The sequence below is a fragment of the Pinus tabuliformis genome, chromosome 4_1, assembly GCF_031772625.1.
Source record: "Pinus tabuliformis cultivar Carrire ecotype Pingquan chromosome 4_1, CPIR1, whole genome shotgun sequence".
In the NCBI taxonomy this organism is placed as follows: domain Eukaryota; kingdom Viridiplantae; phylum Streptophyta; class Pinopsida; order Pinales; family Pinaceae; genus Pinus; species Pinus tabuliformis.
In genome coordinates, this window is record NC_142303.1 from 543,444,150 (window position 1) to 543,468,652 (window position 24,503).

Consider the following 24,503-nt stretch of genomic DNA (forward strand, 5'->3'; position numbering starts at 1 on the left):
ATTAATCATGCTTGGAATAAATAGGGAAACACCAATTATCTCAAAGGGTCCAAATAACCAGTCCATACATTCAACATGATATCATTGAAGCCCCCATGAATAAACATATTAGAACCAAATGGCATCACAGAACTCAGACCCTGTGGGTGAGAAATTTCGGAACTAGCCAACCCTTTTTAAAGTGTTGCTTCCCCCTTTTTATAAGAAGAGGGGGAGCTGGAATTACAATTTACAAAATATATGAGCCAGAGCTCCAGCTGTCTACTAGACTAGTTGTCTCAGCCCATGTAAGGCGTTGTTGCCCAAAATGATTACAATTGGGATTCGATCCCTTCTTGGAAATAAATAGAAACTAATGAACAAAGAAAGAAAAAGGAAAGAGGAAGGAGAAGGTGTCCCTCTACTGTCCCTATGAAGGTCTCTAGTCAAGCCACATCTCAGTCGTGATGCGCTGCCCCTATTTCTCTGTCATTTTTTGTCAACTATGCCTTTATTGTGTGAATGACTAGTTTTTTGGAATAGGGAGTGGTTCGCTGTGAATGTTGTTGCGAAGTAGGAATGGAGTGCGTCCACGAAGTCCTTTACCATGTATTGAAGGGGAGCTCCATGCCGAGCCATTAAGTCTTGGTGAGCTTCCCCATACTGATCTACTACCCTGCCATACTTCATTCACTTCTTCAACTGCCGACCCATATGCCTTCAATGCTTTGTTTTGTACTATCGAGGCCTCGTAGTAATAAGGGATTTTTCCTTTGAAATATTACAAATCCATGGGCTATGATCCCCCTCATCCCCATTTGTTTAGCCTCTTTCCACTTTTCTTATCATAAGACTAGGAGCTGGAACCAGGGGCTTAGCCCTTTGGGTGATAAGGATTTCAACCACTACTCGTGGGCCTTTCCCTTCTTCACCTGAAATTCCTTTGATAGCCCCTTACACCACATTGGCCGATATCCTGGATGTGAAGACCTTATCAAATAGATCGCAATAACTTATTGCATCTGGGGTCCTTTTTATTTGTTACTCGGAATCCTGCATCTCGGTACTGAATGAACTTTTCCTTAAGTTTCTCCCCTAGGCAGCTGTGATCGCCAATATGCGGGATGATCTCATCATTTCCACGTGTCACCCTATGAGTGGTGACACGTGTCACCCGGAAATGCACCTATAAGACCCCTAAAAATGTCGAAATTGTTTGACACGTGTTCGCTTGTACTGCCATGTCAGCATCCTTACTGCCACATCACTGATGACGTCAGTTGCCATGTAGGCTCTGAGGACCAATCATATGCTGCAACGTGACCCCCTAGAGGAGAGAGAAAAAGGCCTGATCAGACCTGTTTTCACATGCGTTTCCTTTGTTAATGAATTTTGGCCCTCCTCAGCAACTTTGCATTAAATCGCAAGATCGAAGTTTTTCCATGGTTTAGAGTGGTGACCTCATTAATCGTTCATAATGTGGGATTGCGAGATTTCCCATCGCCGATATGTTGTACCGCCACGTGGAGGAGAGAGAAAGGGGTGACCTAGTCCTGTTTTTTCATGAAATTCCTTTCTATGTGGTTTTCGGGCTTTCCCAGAACTTTTACACTATATTGCAGAATCGGCCCCCACATGGTCTTTAAAGTGGCAACCCTTTACCCTTTCGATATGTCGATGTGCCAATTGCCGATGCCACATGGAGGAGAGAGAAGGGGGCGGCCATGCCTTGGTTTTGCCATGCCTTTCCTTTGTAAATGAATTTTGGCCCTCACCAACGATGTCGCACCATATCGGCAATTCTGCCCCCATGAATCCTCAAGGATGGCCCATCAGGTATTGTGGGCACCATGCAGGACTGTGGGGTCGCCGAGATGCAGGATACGGGATTGCGAGGTTGCTGATATGCGATTTGTGGGATGCGAGATTGTGAGGTCATCGATATGTGATTTGTGAGATGTGGGGCCTAAGGGATGTAGGATTGCGGGGTCGTAATATGTGATTTGCCCTCATACCTAGTTATTTTCTTAGTTTTCAAGGCTTTCCAAGTGTGATCTTCAACAAGCTCTAACTTCTAATTTAAAAGTCCATTCATGGACTTCTATATACCATTGGAACGATCGTTTTGAGCACTAGGAATGGGGAGGGTCTGACTTAGCTCTGAGATCTTCTATGGCTCACAAATTAGAATCAAAATTCACTGCTATTTGGCATTTGAAGCAACTAATGACTAATAAAGCAGTGAGTGAGATTGACGTCCTTGTGGGGGAGGTTTCTAAGTAGATGCAATTCCTTCTTTCCTTTCTATTTGAAATTCAGTAAATAGATGCAACTAATTCTTTCCTTTTGTTTTTCATTAAACAAATAGTTGCAATTTATGCTTTCTTTCCACTCTGCAAGTAGTTCCATTGAGAAAATAGTTTCAATTTTTTCTTTCTTTCCATTCTGCAAGTAGTTCTGAAAAAAACCTAAAAGAAAAAAAACAAATTTATTTCATGCCTCGTAGGAGTAGAGACAACTTAGGAAAAAAATTTCCAAATACCCCACACCATCAAACAACCAACCTTCCCTCTTCTTCGGTGGTTGTGAGCTAGAGGACCCATTAGGTGAACAACCAGAGATCTTTGAAGAGCCTATTGGGGAAGAAGAAGAAGAAACCATTCCACCAACCTACACCATGGTTGAAAATAGAAATGGGATTGAAAACATAAATGGAGCTAAAAACAGAACTGAGGGTGCTTTTCCTATTATAGAAACTAATGGAGATGTTAGGATGAAAAACATAAGCCCCTCTTCCATTCCTCACTTCCATGGCTTAACCTCAAATGACCCTGATACCTTTTTGTTTGAGTTTGTTGTCATCTGCATAACTTGTGATTATACGTATGATGACCAGAAGTTGAATTTGTTCCCATCCACCCTTAAGGATGTAGACTTGTGCTAGTTAATGGGTTTACCTAGGGACAACATCACTACCTAGGCTCAAATGCAACAAGCCTTCAACAACAAGTACAGGGATTATTGTAGGTCCAAAGACACCAAAGAGGAAATATTTAGAATGACCTTGGGACATGATGAATCTTTGGAAGATTATGAGGAAAGGTTTCATCTCAGCTACAAAAGATCCAAATGCACCCTCAATCCTAAATCACTCAAGATAGTCCTTATTAGAGGGATCAAGGAAGATCTCCTAGAAACCCTAAACATGTTGTCGATGGGGGACATCTACCAGTTACTTTATGATGATATCAAGGCAGTTCTCAAAAATCATTCTAAGGTAGCCAAAAAGAAGGGTAGGGCTAGTCAAGCTTTGGCTATTTCATCCTCCAACACATCCATCAAAAGTGAAATTGGGAACATGTTGGAAGACTTAAAGAGTGAAATGTTGCGTACCCTTGCTCTGCAAATGGATACCATGCATATCAAGAGGAAGAAGCAGGAAGAAGAAGGATCCTTAGCTGTCTTTCTCCCTAGATGCACCATGAGGTACCTTAGAAATCAATGTCCATTGAATCTTACAGATATCTGCTTGATCTGTAAGGATAACCACTCCACATACAAGCGTCCTTCTCTACCTAGATTGAAAGTTGTGTATCAAGGAGCTGAAGGTGTGTTGAGCCCTGAAACCACATTTTTCCTACACATTTTCCTAAACTTTCTCCATCCACCTGGACCTCATAAGCTATCAACATCATTGTATATTAAGCTTAAAAGAGCACATAAAGTGGTTTTCTACTTATGTTCTGTGTTTGCTGTTTGAACTAGATTTTTTCTCATAAGCTGCGAAATCTTGTCACTTTCCACAGCCAGTTATACTTTCCACAACTTTTTTGTTAAAGTCTATATTGCAGGTGTCTTCATGCAAATTGAGCCACATGGGCAAGTTGAAAATGACGTGGTCATGGATCGAGTCCTATTGGCTCAGTCGAATTCATCAAAGAAGGTCGTGGTCAAAGGTGGTCAAGCGGTGGTCAAATATAGGAGTCCTACAGCAACAGGACTCTGTTTCCAACCACGTGAAGACTTGCGTGGTCGTTCCTAGATCTCTAGGGACATATCGACACCTGTGGAATTCTCCATAAGGCGAATCCAATAGCCACCCTAAATATATTTAATCATCACGGCAGCCATGATGCTAGATCCATGGACATTGTCGTTCACATGCTCTTTGTCAGCACAGTTTTTAGGAAATTAGTTATGTAGCCTTCTGTTATAAATAATGTGTTTCCATACGCATGATAGTTAGTCTTTTTGAATGTATTCTTGAATGTTAACAAGCCCACTATGTCGTTACATTGTTTCGTTGTTATGACTGCGTTCTGAATATATGAGAAGACTCTATTTCTGAGCATAATTCGTGGTTGATAGCTGTTGTCGAGGTTTTGCAGAGGGCCCCTGCACATGCTGAGGTTTTGTTTATTGTTGTACAGTTTCATGCCATGTTTCTTTACGTTCATTATGCCGTAGTTATTCACTTGTATATATTGCATTTCTTATGGTACTAACGTTTTATTTTTGTCCATAATTTTACATGCTGTACATTACTGTTAACGCTGATCAATGTATTTGTTCCAGATTACAGTAGGTAGCCCGGGCATTTGCGTATAGTTTCCATAATGACTAATGACATGGAATCAGTCTTGTCTTTCTGCTGATTTATTTTTCTTAGCTTTTAATTCCAACTCTGTTTGGTTTATTTCAGTTCTGTTCATTGGCTTTATTAGTTAGCTTAGATATTAAATTACTCATATCATTGTCAGTTACCTCTGAAAGCCATAGCGAGACTAATAGTGAGGGATTAAAGTATGAGTGTGTAATTTGATATTAATTTTATTTTTCTGCAAATTAGATATCAGATTGCTCAAGTTGTTGATGATTACCTCCGAAAGCCATAGCGAGACTAACTGGCGAGGGGTCAAATTATGAATTGATGTGATTTGATTTTAAGTTTACTTTTTTGCAAATAGATATCAGATTGCTCAAGTTGTTTATGATTACCTCCGAAAGCCATAGTGAGACTAACTGGCGAGGGGTCAGAATATGAATTGATGTAATTTGATTTTAGCTTTACTTTACTTGCAATTTTTGGATTTCTTTGAGTATAGTTGCTTAATTCATTTCTCTTGTATTTACACAGCAACAGGGATAATGGTTTCATGATCAATAGTTCACTGTTTGTTTGATTAAAATAGTGGCACATTTTTATTTTTTTTTAGGAATTGATTTCATCCTTGCATGTTCTAAGACCTTCTGAGTTTGAAGTTTTGGAAATCATTATAAAGGACATAATTGCCTTGAATATTTATATCCATACTTGTATTTTAGAATTTTCATTTCTTATTAGGAAATAAACAAAGATAAAAACCTCAAAATAAAAAAATCAGAAACGACAAAAAGTAAGAAGTATGTTATCTTTCACATATAGTGCGCCACACTTCAACAGTTTACGACTCCTAGATTGACAATTAATATAGAAATTTAGGACATTCTAAGTTGACCAAACATTTTGGCGTCGTTGCTGGGGAAGTGTAACTAGGTAGATAATTTCTTAAAAAAAAAAAATTCAAAGAAGGGAAAAATTGATAACTTCTCAAAATATGCTCTCCTCTTGCACCTAGTGTGATCTGGAGAATCAGAAAAGAGAGTTATTGGTTCAATAATTTCTTGAGTATGCTCTCTTCTTGCACCTAGTGTGATCTGGAAGATCAGAAAGAGAATTATTAGCCCGACTTGAAGATAAAAATAAAAAAAATGACATGCATAGAGCAAGAGATTCTAGGGGAAGGTTTATAGCTAGGGCCAAGAGTTCGATTTTTACAACTCCATCTACTTCAAGGCATAGAAAAGATACACCTCCATCATCTCCAACTCACACTCCCAGCCTTAGGATTCTTGGAATTCAAGGGGCAGCAACTGAATTAGGAGACTCTCCCACACTATCCATCAAATCTGACTTAGGAAAAGAATCTTTCTTCACTTCTACAGGGGAACATATTGTAATCAAAGAAGTAGAATCACCTGAAGAAGAAGAGGGAGAAATTCCTCCTCGTTCGCCATTAGTAGAAGAACCAGAGGACTCTGAAAACTCTGGGGAAACTATCATGACAGAGGAAGTAGTAAACGGATTAGGAGGAGGAGGTAGAGGTAGAGGTAGAGGAGGAGGAAACAATGGAGGAGGTAGAGGTAACAATGGGGGAAATAAGGATGGAGATAACTCATTTGGATTTCCTATAGTTGACGAGGAATCTCATACAACAATGAAAAATATCTCACCATCTGTCCTCCCAAACTTTTATGGGTTGCGAAGTAAGGATCCTGAAACATTTCTATTTGAGTTTGAAGTCGTGTGCCGAACTTATGACTATTTGGAAGACTCTCAAAAACTCAAATTGTTTCCTTCAACATTGAAGGGAGCTGCTTTGAAATGGTTCATGGGATTAGTCACTCAAACTATTAGGACTTCGAATGATATGAAACAAACATTTTTGGATAGATACCTGGACTATTGCACACCCACCAACCATAAGGATGTGGTATTCAAAATGGTGCAAAAAGAAGATGAAAACTTGGAGGATTTACTTGAAAGATTTCAATACAATTTGAAAAGAGAAAAAATGAGTAACTTAGATGAGGAGACCTTGAAAGCCCTTCTATTAAAAGCCATTAGAGATGAATGGATAGATATTTTAAACATGATGGGAAGAGGAGATATTTCTCAACTTCCACTTCATGACATAGCAGAACTATGTGTCCATCTCTCGAGGGGAAAATCTAAACCGGGAAAAGGGCCTAGAGATCCTTCTCTTATTAGAGCAAACAAATCTACAACTGGATCAGTAAGTAGGGCAGAGATTGGCAATATGCTTGATGAGTTTAAAATTAATATTCTAGAGAGCCTTAGTGAACAACTAGACACCCTTAAAATACAAAACAAGCAGAAAGTAGAAGTTGAAGCTTTGGCCATATTTTTTCCAAAATGTAGGAAGAAACATGCTCTAAGGGAATGCCCCTTGGATGCAAAAGTTGTAGAAACATGTATGATTTGCTCAGAAAGCCATGAGACCAAGGATTGTCCTTCAATTCCTGGACTCAAAGTTGTCTTTCAAGAAGATCCAAATTCAGTAGAGTCTCTCTGTTTTGTTTCAAGGAGACTGTGGTAGGGGCAACAAAATCAAGGGTTTAACAACCCTATGAGCTTTCAACCCCTGCCAAATTGGAATCCTTGGCAACAACCTCGGCCCCACCCTCAAAATCCATATCAATCATGGGTACAAGGTATGCAAAATCCTTATGGAATATTTGCTCAATTTTATCAATATCCTCCATCTTTTCAAAATCAACAAGCTCCACAACTTCCAAATCAAAATCCACAACTTTCATTTCCATTTCCACAACAACAACAACCTTCTCAACAAAATCCAAATTCTCAACTCTTGCTTCCATTTCAACAAAAGACAAATCAACTACCAGCCCAGCCATTTCTAAATCCCAATAATAAAAATCCTCAGAATGCTTACATGGTAGAAGGACAACAATTTCCTACCTATATGATTGTTCCTCTCAATGATGTACAACTCAGATCTGGTAGAGTTTTAGAAAAACCTTCTATAGATGCTCAAAAGCAAAGTAATTCTGAGGAAGATTCTCTTAATGTCAATAAAGGTTCTGAAGCATCTCTTCAAAACCCAAACACTCAAAAAGAAAAAGAAAAAGATTCAACCCCCACAACTCCTATAGTTGAGCAACCAGCATCTTCATCCACACCTCCTTTCCCTGAAAGATTACAAATTGACAAAGGGGTGGAAAAACAAATCTTGTTGCTTGGCTATGATTTCCTAGATGAATTAAAGAATGTTTGTATCAAGATTCCCTTGCTACAAGCCATTAGAGAGATTCCTATTCTAGCAAAAACAATAAAGGAGTTGAGTCTCGAAAGACCAGGCAGGAAACCAAGAGATACAAGAAGAATTCACCTGGTAGGAAAAATTACAGATATCATGATGGAAAAAATTACCATGCAGAAATATTTTAAGACCTAAATAAATTATTAAGGTCTATGTCCCTAATGGTAACTTCCAAAACTTAGCACTTCAAAAGATCTCAAAACATGTTATTGATGGAATTAGTACTTAAACAAAAGTGTAAGTATGCAACTACTTCAATCAAACAAAAGACGAAATACTGATCATGAAATCACTGTCTCTGCTGCTTGTCTAAATACGGAAATAAAAGTTAAGGTATTGCACTCAAACAAATAAAAAACTGCAAACTAATAAAAAGTAAAATCAAATCACATCATTCATAGTCTGATCCCTCACTAGGTAGTCTAAGCTATTTCTTTCGGAGGTAATCATCAATAACTTGAACAATCTAATATCTAATTGCAGAAAAGTAAAACTAAAATCAATTCACATCAATTCATAGTATGATCCCTCGCCAAGTAGTCTAATCTATGGCTTTTGGAGGTAATCATCAATAACTTGAGCAATCTGATATCTAATTGCAGAAAAGTAAAACTAAAATCAAATCACATCAATTCATAGTCTGATCCCTCGCCAGGTAGTCTAAGCTATGGTTTTCAGAGGTAATCATCAATAACTTGAGCAATCTGATATCTAATTGCAGAAAAGTAAAACTAAAATCAAATCACATCAATTCATAGTCTGATCCCTCGCCAGGTAGTCTAAGCTATGGCTTTCGGAGGTAATCATCAATAACTTGAGCAATCTGATATCTAATTGCAGAAAAATAAAACTAAAATCAAATCACATCAAGTCATAGTCTGATCCCTTGCCAGGTAGTCTAAGCTATGGCTTTCGGAGGTAATCATCAATAACTTGAGCAATCTGATATCTAAACTAACTAACGAAGCAAATGAATAAGACTAAAATCAAAGCATAACTGAAATTGAAAAGATAAAAAAAAAACAAAGTTAGCAGAGAGGTATATCTCATGTCAATATTTGATGCAAAAACATGTAAAGAAAAACTAATCTACAATCAACTGGTTGAACACACTTGCATGAATTAAAATTGCATGAACGGAAAATCTAATCTATCAAATTTGAAAGCAATCAAATGACATAATGAAATCAAAGAAAAATTACAAAATGAAATCTACTCTACCTTACATTCTAATATGCTCCATGACATCTACTTCACATCTCCTTCCATGTTGAGAACATCAAAGCTTTATTCAAATTCTTCAAAATTACAAAGTACAACAAAGCTCTCCAAAGCTTTCAAAAGCCATCAAGGAAGAACTACAAACTCACAAGCTAAGCTCTAAACTCTAAGCTCTAAGTTAACAAGCTGAGACTAACAAATGAAGGAGAGAGATCTCCTATTTATACAAAAATATGAGAGCCATCTCATTAATGAGAGTCCATGAATCTCTCCCTCTACCTCTAGAGTCCTAATCAAAATAGGAACTGATAAGACACATGTCTTCTTAGAGTTACAATACAATTAGGAGATGTGACACATATCCTCATGATCCCATGATTCTTTCCACTCAAATTCGAATTTGGTCTTAGAGTGCCACATAAGTGTCTTCTAGAAGTCTCCTTTTGACCTACACATGTCAACAATCTCAACCCACTTGTTAGGTATAAGAATATGCACATTATTTTCTAATTTTTAACCACAAATTCACTTAAAAGGCTAAGAATTAATAAAGTTTGGAAAAACATAAATGTGGCCCAATGATAATGAAAGTGGGATGAATGTAGTGACATAGTAGTGAAATGAAGGTGATATAATGGACATAATAGTGAAAGTGTAATGGAAATGAATGACATTTTCAAGACCCAACATAGAAACCACACTTTTCCTACACATTTTCCTAAACTTTCTCCATCCACCTGGACCTCATAAGCTATCAACATCATTGCATATTAAGCTTAAAAGAGCACATAAAGTGGTTTTCTAACTATGTTCTGTGTTTGTTGTTTGAACTAGATTTTTTCTCATAAGCTGCGTAATCTTGTCACTTTCCGTAGCCAGTTCAACTTTCCGCAACCTTTTTGTTAAAATCTACATTGCAGGTGTCTTCAGGCAAATCGAGCCACATGCGCAAGTTGAAAATGACGTGGACGTGGACCGAGTCTTATTGGCTCAGTTGAATTCATCAAAGAAGGTCGTGGTCAAAGGTGGTCAAGCGGTGGTCAAATATAGGAGTCCTACAGCAACAAGACTCCGTTTCCAACCACGTGAAGACTTGCGTGGCCGATCCTAGATCTCTCGGGACATATCGACACCTGTGGACTGCTCCATAAGGCGAATCTAATAGCCACCCTCAATAGATTTAATCATCACGGCAGCCATGATGCTAGATCCATGGACATTGTCATTCACGTGTCCTCTGTCAGCGTAGTTTTTAGGAAATCAGTTATGTAGCTTTCTATTATAAATAATGCATTTCCATACGCATAATAGTTAGTATTTTTGAATGTATTGTTGACTGTTAATGAGCCCACTGTGCCGTGACATTGTTTCGTTGTTATGACTGCGTTCTGAATATATGAGAAGACTCTGTTTCTGAGCATAATTCGTGGTCGATAGCTATTGCCCGAGGTTGTGTAGAGGGCCCCTGCACACGCTGAGGTTTTGTTTATTGATGTACAGTTTCATGCTGTGTTTCTTTACATTCATTATGTTGTAGTTATCCACTTGTATATATTGCATTTCTTATGGTACTAACATTTTATTTTTATCCATAATTTTACATGCTTTACATTACCGTTAACGCTGATCAGTGTATTTCTTCCATATTACAGTAGGCAGCCCGGGCATTTGCATATAGTTTCCACAATGACTAACAACATGGAATCAGTCTTGTCTTTCTATTGATTTATTTTTCTTAGCTTTTAATTCCAGCTCTGTTTTGTTTATTTCAGTTCTATTCATTGGCTTTATTAGTTAGCTTAGATATTAAATTACTCATATCATTGTCAGTTACCTCCGAAAGCCATAGCGAGACTAATGGTGAGGGATTGAAGTATGAGTGTGTAATTTGATATTAGTTTTATTTTTCTGCAAATTAGATATCAGATTGCTCAAGTTGTTGATGATTACCTCCGAAAGCCATAGCGAGACTAACTGGCGAGGGGTCAGACTATGAATTGATGTGATTTGATTTTAAGTTTACTTTTCTGCAAATAGATATCAGATTGCTCAAGTTGTTTATGATTACCTCCGAAAGCCATAGCGAGACTAACTGGCGAGGGGTCAGAATATGAATTGATGTAATTTGATTTTAGCTTTACTTTACTTGCAATTTTTGGATTTCTTTGAGTACAGTAGCTTAATTCATTTCTCTTGTATTTAGACAGCAGCAGGGATAATGGTTTCATGATCAATAGTTCACTGTTTGTTTGATTAGAATAGTGGCACATTTTTATTTTCTTTTAGGAATTGATTTCATCATTGCATGTTCTAAGACCTTCTGAGTTTGAAGTTTTGGAAATCATTATAAAGGACATAATTTCCTTGAATATTTATATCCATACTTGTCTTTTAGAATTTTCATTTCTCATTAGGAGATAAACGAAGATAAAAACCCCCAAAACAAATAAAAAAATAAAAAACGACAAAAAGTAAGAAATAGGTTATCTTGCACATATAGTGCACCACACTTCAACAGTTTACGACTCCTGGATTGAAAATTAATATAGCAATTTAGGAAACTCTAAATTGACCAAACATTTTGGCGCCATTGCCGGGGAAGTGTAACTAGGTAGCCAATTTCTTAAAAAAAAAAAAAAAATTCAAAGAAGGGAAAAATTGATAACTTCTCAAAGTATGCTCTCCTCTTGCACCTAGTGTGATTTGGAGGATCAGAAAGAGAATTATTAGCCCGACTTGAAGATAAAAATAAAAAAAATGACATGCATAGAGCAAGAGATTCTAGGGGAAGGTTTATAGCTAGGGCCAAGAGTTCGATTTTTACAACTCCATCTACTTCAAGGCATAGACAAGATACACCTCCATCATCTTCAACTCACACTCCCAGCCTTAGGATTCCTGGAATTCAAGGGGCAGCAGCTGAATTAGGAGACTCTCCCACACTATCCATCAAATCTGACTTAGGAAAAGAATCTTTCTTCACTTCTACAGGGGAACATATTGTAATCAAAAAATTAGAATCACCTAAAGAAGAAGAGGGAGAAATTCCTCCTCGTTCGCCATTAGTAGAAGAACCTGAGGACTTTGAAAACTCTAGGGAAACTATCATGATAGAGGAAGTAGTAAATGGATTAGGAGGAAGAGGTATAAGTAGAGGAGGAGGAAACAATGGAGGAGGTAGAGGTAACAATGGGGGAAATAGGGATGGAGATAACTCATTTGGATTTCCTATAGTTGATGAGGAATCTCATACAACAATGAAAAATATCTCACCATCTGTCCTCCCAAAATTTTATGGGTTGCGAAGTGAGGATCCTGAAACATTTCTATTTGAGTTTGAAGTCGTGTGTCGAACTTATGACTATATGGAAGACTCTCAAAAACTCAAATTGTTTCCTTCAACATTGAAGGGAGCTGCTTTGAAATGGTTCATGGGATTAGTCACTCAATCTATTAGGACTTGAAATGATATGAAGCAAACATTTTTGGATAGATACATAGACTATTGCACGCTCACCAACCATAAGGATGAGGTATTCAAAATGGTGCAAAAAGAAGATGAAAACTTAGAGGATTTACTTGAAAGATTTCAATACAATTTGAAAAGAGCAAAAATGAGTAACTTAGATGAGGAGACCTTGAAAGCCCTTCTATTAAAAGCCATTAGAGATGAATGGATAGATATTTTAAATATGATGGGAAAAGGAGATATTTCTCAACTTCCACTTCATGACATAGCAGAACTATGTGTCCATCTCTCAAGGGGAAAATCTAAAATGGGAAAAGGGCCTCGAGATCCTTCTCTTATTAGAGCAAACAAATCTGCAATTGGATCAGTAAGTAGGGCAGAGATTGGCAATATGCTTTATGAGTTTAAAACTAATATTCTAGGGAGCCTTAGTGAAAAACTAGACACCCTTAAAATACAGAACAAGCAGAAAGCAGAAGCCGAAGCTTTGGCAATCTTTTGTCCAACATGTAGGAAGAAACATGCTCTAAGGGAATTCCCTTTGGATGCAAAAGTTGTAGAAACATGTATGATTTGCTCAGAAAGCCATGAGACCAAGGATTGTCCTTCAATTCCTAGGCTCAAAGCTGTCTTTCAAGAAGATCCAAATTCAATAGAGTCTCTCTGTTTTGTTTCAAGGAGACTGTGGCAGGGGCAAAAAAATCAAGGGTTTAACAACCCTATGAACTTTCAACCCCCGCCAAATTGGAATCCTTGGCAACAACCTTGGTCCCAACCTCAAAATCCATATCAATCATGGGTACAAGGTATGAAAAATCCTTATGAGAGATTTGCTCAATTTTATCAATATCCTCCATCTTTTCAAAATCAACAAGCTCCATAACTTCCAAATCAAAATCCACAACTTTCATTGCCATTTCCACAACAACAACAACCTTCTCAACAAAATCCAAATTCTCAACTCTTGCTTCCATTTCAACAAAAGACAAATCAACTACCAACCCAGCCATTGCCAAATCCCAATAATAAAAATCCTCAGAATGCTTACATGGTAGAAGGACAACAATTTCCTACTTATATGATTGTTCCTCTCAATGATGTTGATGAGCCCCAAATTTGGTAACATTTTGGGCTCATTTGGCCTCACTAACCTTGCTTAACCCTTCATTTTTCATGACTTATGCATCATTTTTTAGTATATTTATGTTATTTGCACGAATGAAGGTCAGTCACTATTCCTAGGTGGCTAACATATGTTTATTTCAGGTTTTTTTGACATTTAATGGAGCAAAACCACGCAAATGAAGGCTAGGAGACAGTCAAGGTGGCATTGAGGTTTTGTAGGAAGGTTGTCCACAGCATTGAATGGCCTTCCTCGTGATCTCCACCCACAACTCTGAGCTCCAACAGCTATCACCACCGAGCTAGAAGGCAGCCAAACGAATTTTGAAAGAACAGCAGTTTACTTTTAGTTTGGTCAGCCAAGCCCCACTAATTTAGGAGGCCAGCTTGGCCCTCGTAATGTATAAATATTGAGGTTGTAGCCTTCGATGGGAACTTTTGAAACTCTGTTGCATATTCTGAATTACGAACTATAGCTCTGTTTTGCTCTTTGTAAGCCATTTTTGGCATGTTATCAGACTTATGATTATTCTCTTTTAATGAAAAAGCAGGAAGATTTGAGGCAGCTCTGAGTTCTTAAAGGAGCTTAAGCTCTCAGGGTTGGGCCCAACCTGAGAGCCTAAGGCTTCCTTCCTTTGTATTGTTACTTGTCTTTCTTTCAGCATTGCATTTCTTTCCTTTACATGCACTTGGAAAACACAGTTTGCTGAGTTGACTGTTTTGGTGTGGTTACGTAGGTTAGTTTTATGAACAAAGTTGCTTCAGTAGTTCAGATTAGCGTAGGGAGATTGAAGTTAATTTGAGTTCCAAAAAGGGTTGAATGCACGCTCACTTTCACCTCTGTTTGGGGACTGGAAGTGCAGACCGTGCCAAATACCAAAAACACAGTTTTACATGTTCATGCAAGCTTTGATATAGTATTTCCGTTTGTAGAAGTGTCCATGCATTTAGATCTTGTGGAATAACTCTTTGTTTCAGCACCATGCACGATTTCCCTTACAAATGACATTGCTGTTCTTTGGTTTCTAATAAAACAGTTAGAATAGGTTGATGAAATTTTGTTTATATGCAAGACAGGGGTGATTTGTTTCATTTACACTGCGCAGCACCACTCTATCATTCCCTTATCCTTCTAAGCCGTGCCTATGCCATATACTCGTCTTCTAGTTAGATCATTTGCCTCCCAACTCTTCTCTTGTCCACGTTTCTCAATCTTTTTGGCCTTCCATTACCTCTACCCTCCTCTAGACCAACCAGCTTTGCACACACCCTCTCCATCTCATCTCTCTGTCCATAAGCCATCACAAGCTCCCCTCCTACCTCCCTATCCACCCATACAGCTCGTTCACTCATCCATCACCCAAAACTCCAATTGCAGAACATCCTGTAGAAATTACGGGACTTCCTGTAGAAATCCTAAACTTCCTGTAGAATCCCCTGCAGACATCCTGTAGAAGCTTGCAAACACGGTTGCCAGGCATCTGAACTTTGTGAACTTCTCTGGGATGATGTGAGGGATCCCTTAGACCCTCTCAGAGTCCTCCTGACCTTTTCCAAGCCTTCCTCCCCTTGATTTACCCCTGCACAGTCAAGACCCAGTAAGAAGCATAGTCATAATAATTCCAACAACTTGAGCAAAAAATACAAAAACATGTTCTCTTCAGATGAAAGTAGTTTAGACACATGCATCTCATCTTAGTAGAAGTAATGACATCACTTTCAGTAGTTGCATTCCCACCATTGCACCAGAAGGACTAAGCTAGGTAGAATTAGGGTTTACTAGGGTTTCCATGTTTTGTTGGCTTTCAGTTCATTTTTGCAAAGTAAGTTAATTTCCTTTGAGATAGCTTTCGTTCATCACTTAAAAAGCTTCTTCTGAGAACATATAGAAGTTGGCTTGAGCCCTAGCGGACTTTTGCCAGCTGACCAAGTGACAGCTGCGACAAGAGCTAGTACTTGTGCATACAGCACCGTCGCTTCCAAGTTTGTTACGAACTACCGGGTTGATAAAACTAGAGAAGGAAGCCCCAGGAGTTGTAGCATTATTGCTACAATACTGGAGCTCACCATCTTTTTGGCGCCGTTGCCAGGGAAGCGTCAGAGTATTAGTAATTGTTGCTTTTCTTCTATTTTCCTACTCTCTCATTCTGCTAAGTAGTTTGTTTCATTTCCATTCTGCAAAAGTAGCATAGACATTTCCTGCTTTCATAGATTAATATTTCAATTCCGCAATTTCATTCTTGCAAACATAGATTAGCATTCCAATTCTGCAAGCGTAGACTAGCATTTCAATTCCTGCAATTTCATTTGAGCAAAGTAGAGTAGTTCTTTCTTGCTTTCATTTCAATTCTGCATTTTCCTTTCAGCAAAATAGTTAGTTGTAGATCAATCTGTTTCAGTTTTGCAGGTACCAGAAAAAGAAAAAGCAATAAAAAAAAAAGTCTTTCCATTTCATGCCTCGTAGGAACCGTGATAAAACAGGCAAATTCTTACCCAACACCCCCACCACATCACTGAGTCATCCTTCTCTCTTCTTTGGTGACAGTGATCCAGAAGAACCTATAGGCGAACCTCCTGAGATATACGAAGATCCTATGGCAGAAGAAGAGTTAGAGACCATTCCACCTGAAGCTATGGCCGACAATAGGGAAGAAGATGAGAGAATAGAAGGTGCCTTCCCCATCCGAGAGACCAATGGAGACATGAAAATGAAGAATATTAGCCCCTCCGTTTTACCTCACTTCCATGGGCTGACTACTGAAGATCCTGATACCTTCTTATTTGAGTTTGCTGTCCTGTGTCGAACCTATGACTACACTGAAGATGAGTAGAAGCTGAAACTCTTCCCTTCAACCCTTAAGGATGCAGCATTACGCTAGTTCATGGGCTTACCTGGGAACAGTATCACCACTTGGGCTCAGATGGAGCAAGCTTTCAACACTAAATACCGGGACTACTGTAGGTCCAAGGAAACCAAGGGAGAAATCTTTCGGATGACCATGGGAAATGATGAGTCCTTAGAGGATTACAAGGAAAGGTTCCAACTTAGTTATAAACGGGCCAGGTGCACACTTGACCCTGAATCCCTCAAGTTGGTCCTACTCCGAGGAGTCCCTGAAGACCTCTTAGATACCCTTCACATGTTAGCTGGAGGAGATATTTACCAACTGCCTTATGAGGATATAAAGACCGTGTTTAGAAACCACTCTAGGGTAGCCCGGAAAAGAGGAAGAGGAAACCTCTTCTCAGCTGGTAGTCCTTTCTCCAAACATGAGTTTGCAAACCAATTAGAAGATCTCAAGAGTGAGGTGAGACAGACCATTTCCATGCAGCTGGAAACATTCAGGATCCATCAGAAGAAAGAAGAAGCTGAGAGGGCCTTGGCTATCTTCTGCCCTAGGTGCACAAGGAAACACCCTAAGAACGAATGCCCATTACATTCGGTTGAAGTGTGTTTTGTTTGTGAGGAGGACCACCCCACAAACCAATGTCCAACCTTACTTGGGCTTAAAGCCATGTATCAAGGGACAGAAGCCCCCACTGAACCTCTCTATTTCCTCAACCAAAGGAGGCCACAAGGACCTAGACCTTACCAGCAGGGGATGCAAGGGGCACCCCAAGCTTATTACAGCCCCAACCAATCTACTCCTATGCCTTCCTGGGGCCCCCCTCCTCATTCTTCCTGGTCTATGCCTCCTCCATGGTCTTACCCACCTCAGTATCATACTCAACCCACTACTCATTCGTATCACTCACATGCCCAGCCACAACCTCAGTGGAATGCACCTCAATCGGGGTGGAGGCCCCAATACAACACTCCTCCCGCCATTTTGCCTCCACCACCAGCTCAACCACAACCATTACCTCCTGCTCCTCTAAGGCAACCTCAAATGCCTGCTCAACCGAACCCGAACCCCAACAACAGACAGGCCCAGCAGGTATATACTGGGGAACCATCATGCCCTACCTATGCTGTGGAGATCCAGGAGATCAATCTTCGATCTGGAAAGACTCTTCCAAATCGCCAACCTCCTCCCCCAGAGGATGAGGAAGATAAACAGGAAAGTGAACCAAAGGCTATTACACCCTTTCCTGAGAGACTAACGACCACCACACAACCCAACCCAGAGGAGGATGAGCTTCTGGGAGAACTCAAACAGTTGTGTGTGAAAATTCCACTTCTCCAAGCCATCAAAGATGTACCGATACACAACAAACTGGTTAAGGAAAAGTGTTTCAGACACCCAGGCAGGCGAAAGAGAGATGCTTCAACCATCAATGTCTTAGGATAGCTGTCTGACCTGATGTTAGGACAAGTCATTTGCCCTAAGTATCTAGATCCTAGGAGTCCTGTAGTGGATGTCCACATCAATGGCACCATCATACCTCACACCCTGATTGATCTGGGGGCTGCCATTAATGTGATGACCAGGGATACTATGCTTAAACTCAACCTTCAGGGTTCCTTGAGGAAGACCTCGACAGTCCTACAACTAGCAAATCGCTCCACCGTGACTCTCGAAGGGATTGTGGAGGATGTCTTGGTCTCTGTTGACTCTTGGGAATACCCTGTAGATTTCTTGGTTCTGCAACCAAAGGCAAAGCTTACTGGATACCCTCTTATTTTGGGAAGGCCTTGGTTAGCCACTGCAGATGCTTACATAAGCTGTCGTGCAGGAAACATGACCATCAAAAATGGTCCTATGTCCAAGCAGCTAGTCCTATACCCTCCTGCCCAACCCTCATTAGAGCATGAATTACCACTTTGGTTGGAGGAAGGAGAAGAGGATGATGTGTACTCAGCACCTTTGTGTACCCTAGACACCACTCGAAGAGACCCCCCAACCGAGGATGACTTGATTGAGACCTTGATCCAGAATCCACCTCCCAGTGCACTATCCTTAGAGAAATTGGTGGAGGATGCCCAAGCCAGCGCCTTAGTGGATCTTTGTGCGACCAACCCTATCACTCCTAGAGTCAAAAATGTGGAGTTCGGCCCTGAGAGAACGTTAAAGATCAGCTCCTCCCTATCTCCTTCCCAGGAAAAGGAGCTGTGTAGCCTGTTGCCCAGTCATCTAGATGCTTTTGCTTGGAGCTATAAGGAGATGAAAGGAGTCCATCCTTCGGTCTGTACCCATCACATATACATCAAAGAGGATTGTAAACCAGTTAGGCAACCCCAGAGGAGAATGAATCCAACCCTTAGGGACATTGTCAAGGAAGAATTGCAAAAACTGTTGGATGCCTGATTCATCTACCCCATCTCGGATAACGAATGGGTGTCCCCTCTGGTGTTGGTTCCCAAGAAAAATGGGAAGTGGCGAATCTGTGTGGACTACTGAGAACTGAACAAAGCTACCAAGAAAGACCATTTTCCTCTACCTTTCATAGATCAAGTGTTGGATGGACTGGCAGGAAAGAAGTTCTTCTCTTTCCTAGATGGGTTTAGCGGGTACAACCAAATCCAAATCAGCCCGGAAGACCAAGATAAGACCACCTTCACTTGTCCTTGGGGTACCTTTGCCTACCGAGTTCTTCCCTTTGGTCTATGCAATGCTCCTGCTACCTTCCAGAGAGCCGTCTTGAGCATCTTCTCGGAGCTGGTCCATGATGCGGTGGAAATCTATATGGATGACTTCACTCCTTATGGGTCCAACTTCCAGGAAGCATTGTCCAATCTGGGAAAAGTCCTAACCAAATGCATTGAGATGAACCTGTCCCTTAGTCCTGAAAAATGTAAATTCTTGATGACTGAAGGGACCGTTCTAGGCCATACCATTTCTTGCCAAGGGTTACAGGTGGATCCTAACAAAATTGCTCTCATCAAGAAGGTTCCACCTCCTCAAAAGGTAAGGGATGTTTGGAGTTTCTTAGGATTAGCAAGTTATTACAGGAGATTCATTAAAGACTTCAGCAAGTTAGCCTCGCCATTGTTTGGCCTCTTGGAAAAGGATGTGGAGTTTAAATGGACTGACGATTGTCAGAGGGCTCTGAATGAATTAAAGGACAAGTTGGTGTCTGCCCCAATCTTGAGAGGTCCAAACTGGGCCCTACCTTTCCACATCCACACTGATGCCTCGAACAAAGCCATAGGGGCAGCCTTAGGACAAGTTGAACAAAAACTTCCATATGCCATTTACTTTGTTAGCAAAAACTTGTCCAAAGCTGAGCTGAACTACACTGTAACCGAGAAATAATTTTTGGCCGTGGTCCATGCACTGAACAAGTTTCGACATTATATCACTAGCTATCAAACATTTGTACATACTGATCATGCTGCAATTAGATATTTAATGAATAAACCAAATGTGAATGCTTGTATTATTAGATGGTTACTTTTGTTGCAGCAGTTTGATTTGACCATCGTTGACAAACCAGGTAAAGAGAATGTTGTTGCTGACTTTTTATCTAGATTGGACTTGTTTGCAGATGAGGATGGAACAATGGATGACCAGATGCCCGATGAACATCTGTTTGCTATTTCAGTACTCTCTCCATGGTTTGCTGATATAGCAAACTACCTTGTTTCCGCACAGTTCCCTCCGCACCTGTCCTCAAGAGAGAAGAGCAGAATCGTCAGAAAAAGTGCCTCGTTCACTTGGATCGGGGGCAACCTGTTCAAGCTTGGCCCTGATCAGATCTTAAGGCGTTGTGTAAGGGAGGAGGAAGTCTTTGACATCCTCCTCACTTATCATGATGGGCCTTGTGGAGGACATTTTGCAGCAAAAAGGACTGCCTTCAAAATCTTGCAGGCAGGCTATTATTGGCCCACACTTCATCAAGATGTCAGAAGGTATATCAGCCAATGTGACCGATGCCAAAGGATGGGGAAACCAACTCAAAGGGATGAAATGCCTCTCCAACCTCAAGTGACTCTTGAGCCATTTGAGAAGTGGGGTATGGATTTTGTGGGTCCCATCAACCCTCCTTCGAGGCAGAGATCTTACATCATTGTGTGCACCGACTACCTGACAAAGTGGGCAGAAACCAAGGAAATCAAAGCAGCAACAGAAGAAAAGGTGGCTGAGTTCTTAAGGGAAAACATCTTCTACAAGTTTGGCTACCCAAGAGAGCTAGTCACCGATCAGGGAAGCCAGTTCACATCCAACTTAATTGAAGACCTACTAGCTCATCACAAAATCAAGCATAGGACTTCCACCCCCTATCACCCTCAAGCAAATGGGCAGGTGGAAGTCACCAATAGAGCATTGGAAGGGATCTTGACTAAGGTGGTGAGCAGCAGCAGGAAGGATTGGGCAGATCGCCTGGTTGAGGCCACATGGGCTTACAACACCACTTGGAAGACCACAACCGGCTTCACACCTTATGAGCTGGTCTATGGGAAGAGAGCTTTGCTGTCTATCGAATTTGAATACAACACTTTGAGGATGGCAGCTCAGCTAGACCTAGATCTTAGCCATGCCCAACGAGAAAGGTTATTGCAGCTGAATGGATTGGATGAGCACCGAATGTAGGCCCTTCTTCACACAGAAGTGGTTCAACTTCAGAGGAAGGTGTGGCATGACCAACACCTCAATGACAAGCAATTTCAGCCAGGAGATTGGGCGCTGTTGTATGATTCCAGGCATAAAGATTTCAAGGGGAAGCTGAGAACCAGATGGCTAGTACCATATGCAATGGAGAAATGTCATAACAATGGATCTGTTCTCATTCGGACCATTGATGAGGAGGCCATCCCCATGCTTGTCAATGGGCATCGACTAAAAATCTACAGGAAACCTCTCTCAAGACAAGACTTCATTAAAACTGTGGAGAAATCAGTGCTGGTCATAGAGACGGGGTCTGCCTCTGTTTTGGGCATACTCTGAAGATCTTACCAAAAAAAAAAAAAAGGGAAGAAAATAAAGATCCTTGGGTGAAAACCTCTCTGAGGCTCCCAAGGCAGATGGTAGGGGTGAAAACCTCATTGAGGCGCCCCTGTTGTCTTTCAAAAAAAAAAAAGAAAAAGGTTTGAAAAAGACCCTTAAGTGAAAACCTTTCTGAGGTGCTTGAGGCAGATGGCAAAGGGTGAAAACCTCATTGAGGTGCCCCTGCTGTCTTTCAAAAAAAAAAAAAAAAAAAAAAAAAAAAACAAACACAAAAAAGCAGGGACAACAGGTTCATAATGTGGCAATGCATGCAGGTTGCAGGTTTATGAAGGAAGAAGAGGCTCCTCAATTCGAAGACAAGGGTCCATATCATGCTACCAGGAGACCCTACCAGCACCTCCTCCGCGAAAACTCATATTCTCTAAGGTATGGGCACGATTTCCTCACAGCTCAGTCTTCTACAGGAAGTTACAGACATTCTACAGGAAGTTCTGTATTTCTACAGGAAACTTCCTGTAGAAGTTTTGGACGGCCCAGAACTAATTGTATGAGGAGATCTAACGACCAAGGTCCGGTATGGACGCATGCAAGCTACTGTTTTCACCTTCACACACTGCTGTCACCTCCTTCTACCACCCCTGTCGACATGCAATGAAGATACCTGCACAATCAAAACAGATCAGTGAATTAGCAAGAGGAAGCAATTCTTAAATGAAAAAAGGATGCCGAGATGCCATGCAAAACTCAACCCAGCTATCCAAGGGCCCTGCGAGCGGGATCGTGATGCCACTGTCTTCATCAGCATGCACCCGAGAAGGACAAACTGCTACAGGACATCCTACAGGAATCCCGTAGCAGTTTAGCCAACTAGAGTGTACACATGCAGCGGAGTCATACGCTTCATCATCAGCAGCAAGAAAATCTAGACCTGTGCAAATAGTAGCAGCAGCAAGCAAATTCAGACCTGCGTAAATAGTAGCAGCAGCAAGCAAATCTAGTCATCGTCGTCCTGAAGCCTGGAAAAGCATGTCGCGGCCGCACAGGTAAGTGCCTCGCCCTTTCTTTCATCGAATTACATGAATATTACTTTGAAATGTTTGCAAGCATGAAATGAACGGGTTGAGCAGTTGCATGGCCATTCCACTGGCCATGTCGACCAGTCAGCTGCTCTAGTCGGATGTGTAGAATGGTGGCCGTGGAAAAAGAACGGGTAGTGGACACGTGAGAACTGTCCACTCGGGGAGAAACGAGTTGTAACAGAAATGACGGCGGCGGATCTGCGGAGAATGATGTAGCAGTCAGGGAATTTGTAGGGGAATGAGTAGACGACGTCATCCAACGGTCCGGCAGGGACAGCTCACCCCCGCGCCATGAATTCCGCCGGATTCAAATCTATCGGCTAGATTGCCACCCCACGCATTTATCATCAGCTGTTTGGAAGTCGAGTGAGCATCCGCATTCCTCTGAAGCTCGACACTCCAAGTCTTCGACCGTTCGAACGTCTGATAGCAGCAGAAGGCGCAGAACCACTGCAGTATCCTCCAGAATTCATGCGCTGCGTCTTCAGAAAAGCTGCTTCTACAGGAAATCGGGCTCTTCACGTCAAAAGGTGGCGGATTAAAAAGGTAAGCCTGAACCGTCCATGCAATTGGTTTCGAAGGTGGCAGAGTCGACGTTCTACAGTCTGGTCGTAAAAAAATTTGCAAGTATTGTCTGTCGTTTGCATGAATTGTCGTCCTACAGGATGTGAGTTATAATTAAGCCGTGTTAAGGCTCATCTGGAGATAAGTTTTCGTGAATTGTATGTGTGGCAGAGGCGTAATTCTACGCTCTGTCCCAGTAGGCCAATTTTCTTCCGCACCCGCCACCTCCAGCTAACGCAGCAATTTTTCACCATGCCGGGTGGGTTCATCAGAAGGGAACCAACTGACTCAACAAAGCTAAGAGAGAACCCTGAGGTGGTGGAGCTGTTCACGCAAGCTCAATGGATTTCGTTTTGCGACAAATTGCAGGGATATGATGATGAGGTGGCAGAGGAGTTTTTACAAGCTCTGAAGCCGAAATCCAAAACCTTGGCCACCGTCAACTTCAGGGGTCTGAGTCTCAGACTCACCCCACAATTCATCAGCCGAGTTACTGAGCTCCCAATGGGGTTACCATGGGATAAAGAAGAGAGGAAGTTGGGACAGAAGGCTAAGAAGGAATTCTTCCCCCCAGAGGAGGAATTCTCAGAAGACAAAAATGGGGTTCGTAGAACCAGCTTGCTGCCACTTTGGAGTGAAGTTAGCCTCCAGATTATGAAGTACATCACCTGCGAAGGTCGGTTTAGCATTGTATATGGGTACCATTTTCGGTTACTCACAGAATTAAGGCATCAGATGGACCTACCTGTAGAGAACAAACTAAGCATCCCCTACTTTCTACTACAGTCTATGATTGAATGTGCCACCAAGTTGAAAGAAGGCACACCAGACCAGGTAGCCCACCATGGACTCATTAAACTCCTCGTGGAAGATGCGCTCCACACATACAAGGTTTCTCTCTCATGGGAAGCCTTCATGAATTTGACCAAGGATGGAGATATAAGGATGTTGACCGAAGAGCTCAGTTCATCCAGCAGTGGGGAGAAGGAGTCAGTGCCCATAGGGAAGAAAGAAAAAGGCCAGAGACCCACGACCACAGAGCAGAAGAAAGAGAAAAAGAAGAAACAAGAGAAAAAGGGTACCAAAGAGAAGGATGACACACCCATATTGACGTCCAGAGAGAAGAGATTGCAAAGCAGAGTGGACAAGGCTAAGCAGGTCCATGTCAGCAAAGGTACCTCGACAGCAGCCGCAGCCAAGTCAAAAAGTAAAACCCATTCAGCAAAACAAACTAAAGTGGTGCCACCTGTTTCTACAGGAACACCAAAACCGGCTTCTACAGGAAGCCAGAAATCAACTGAAAAAGGGTCTTCTACAGGAAGCCATGAGAAAGCGA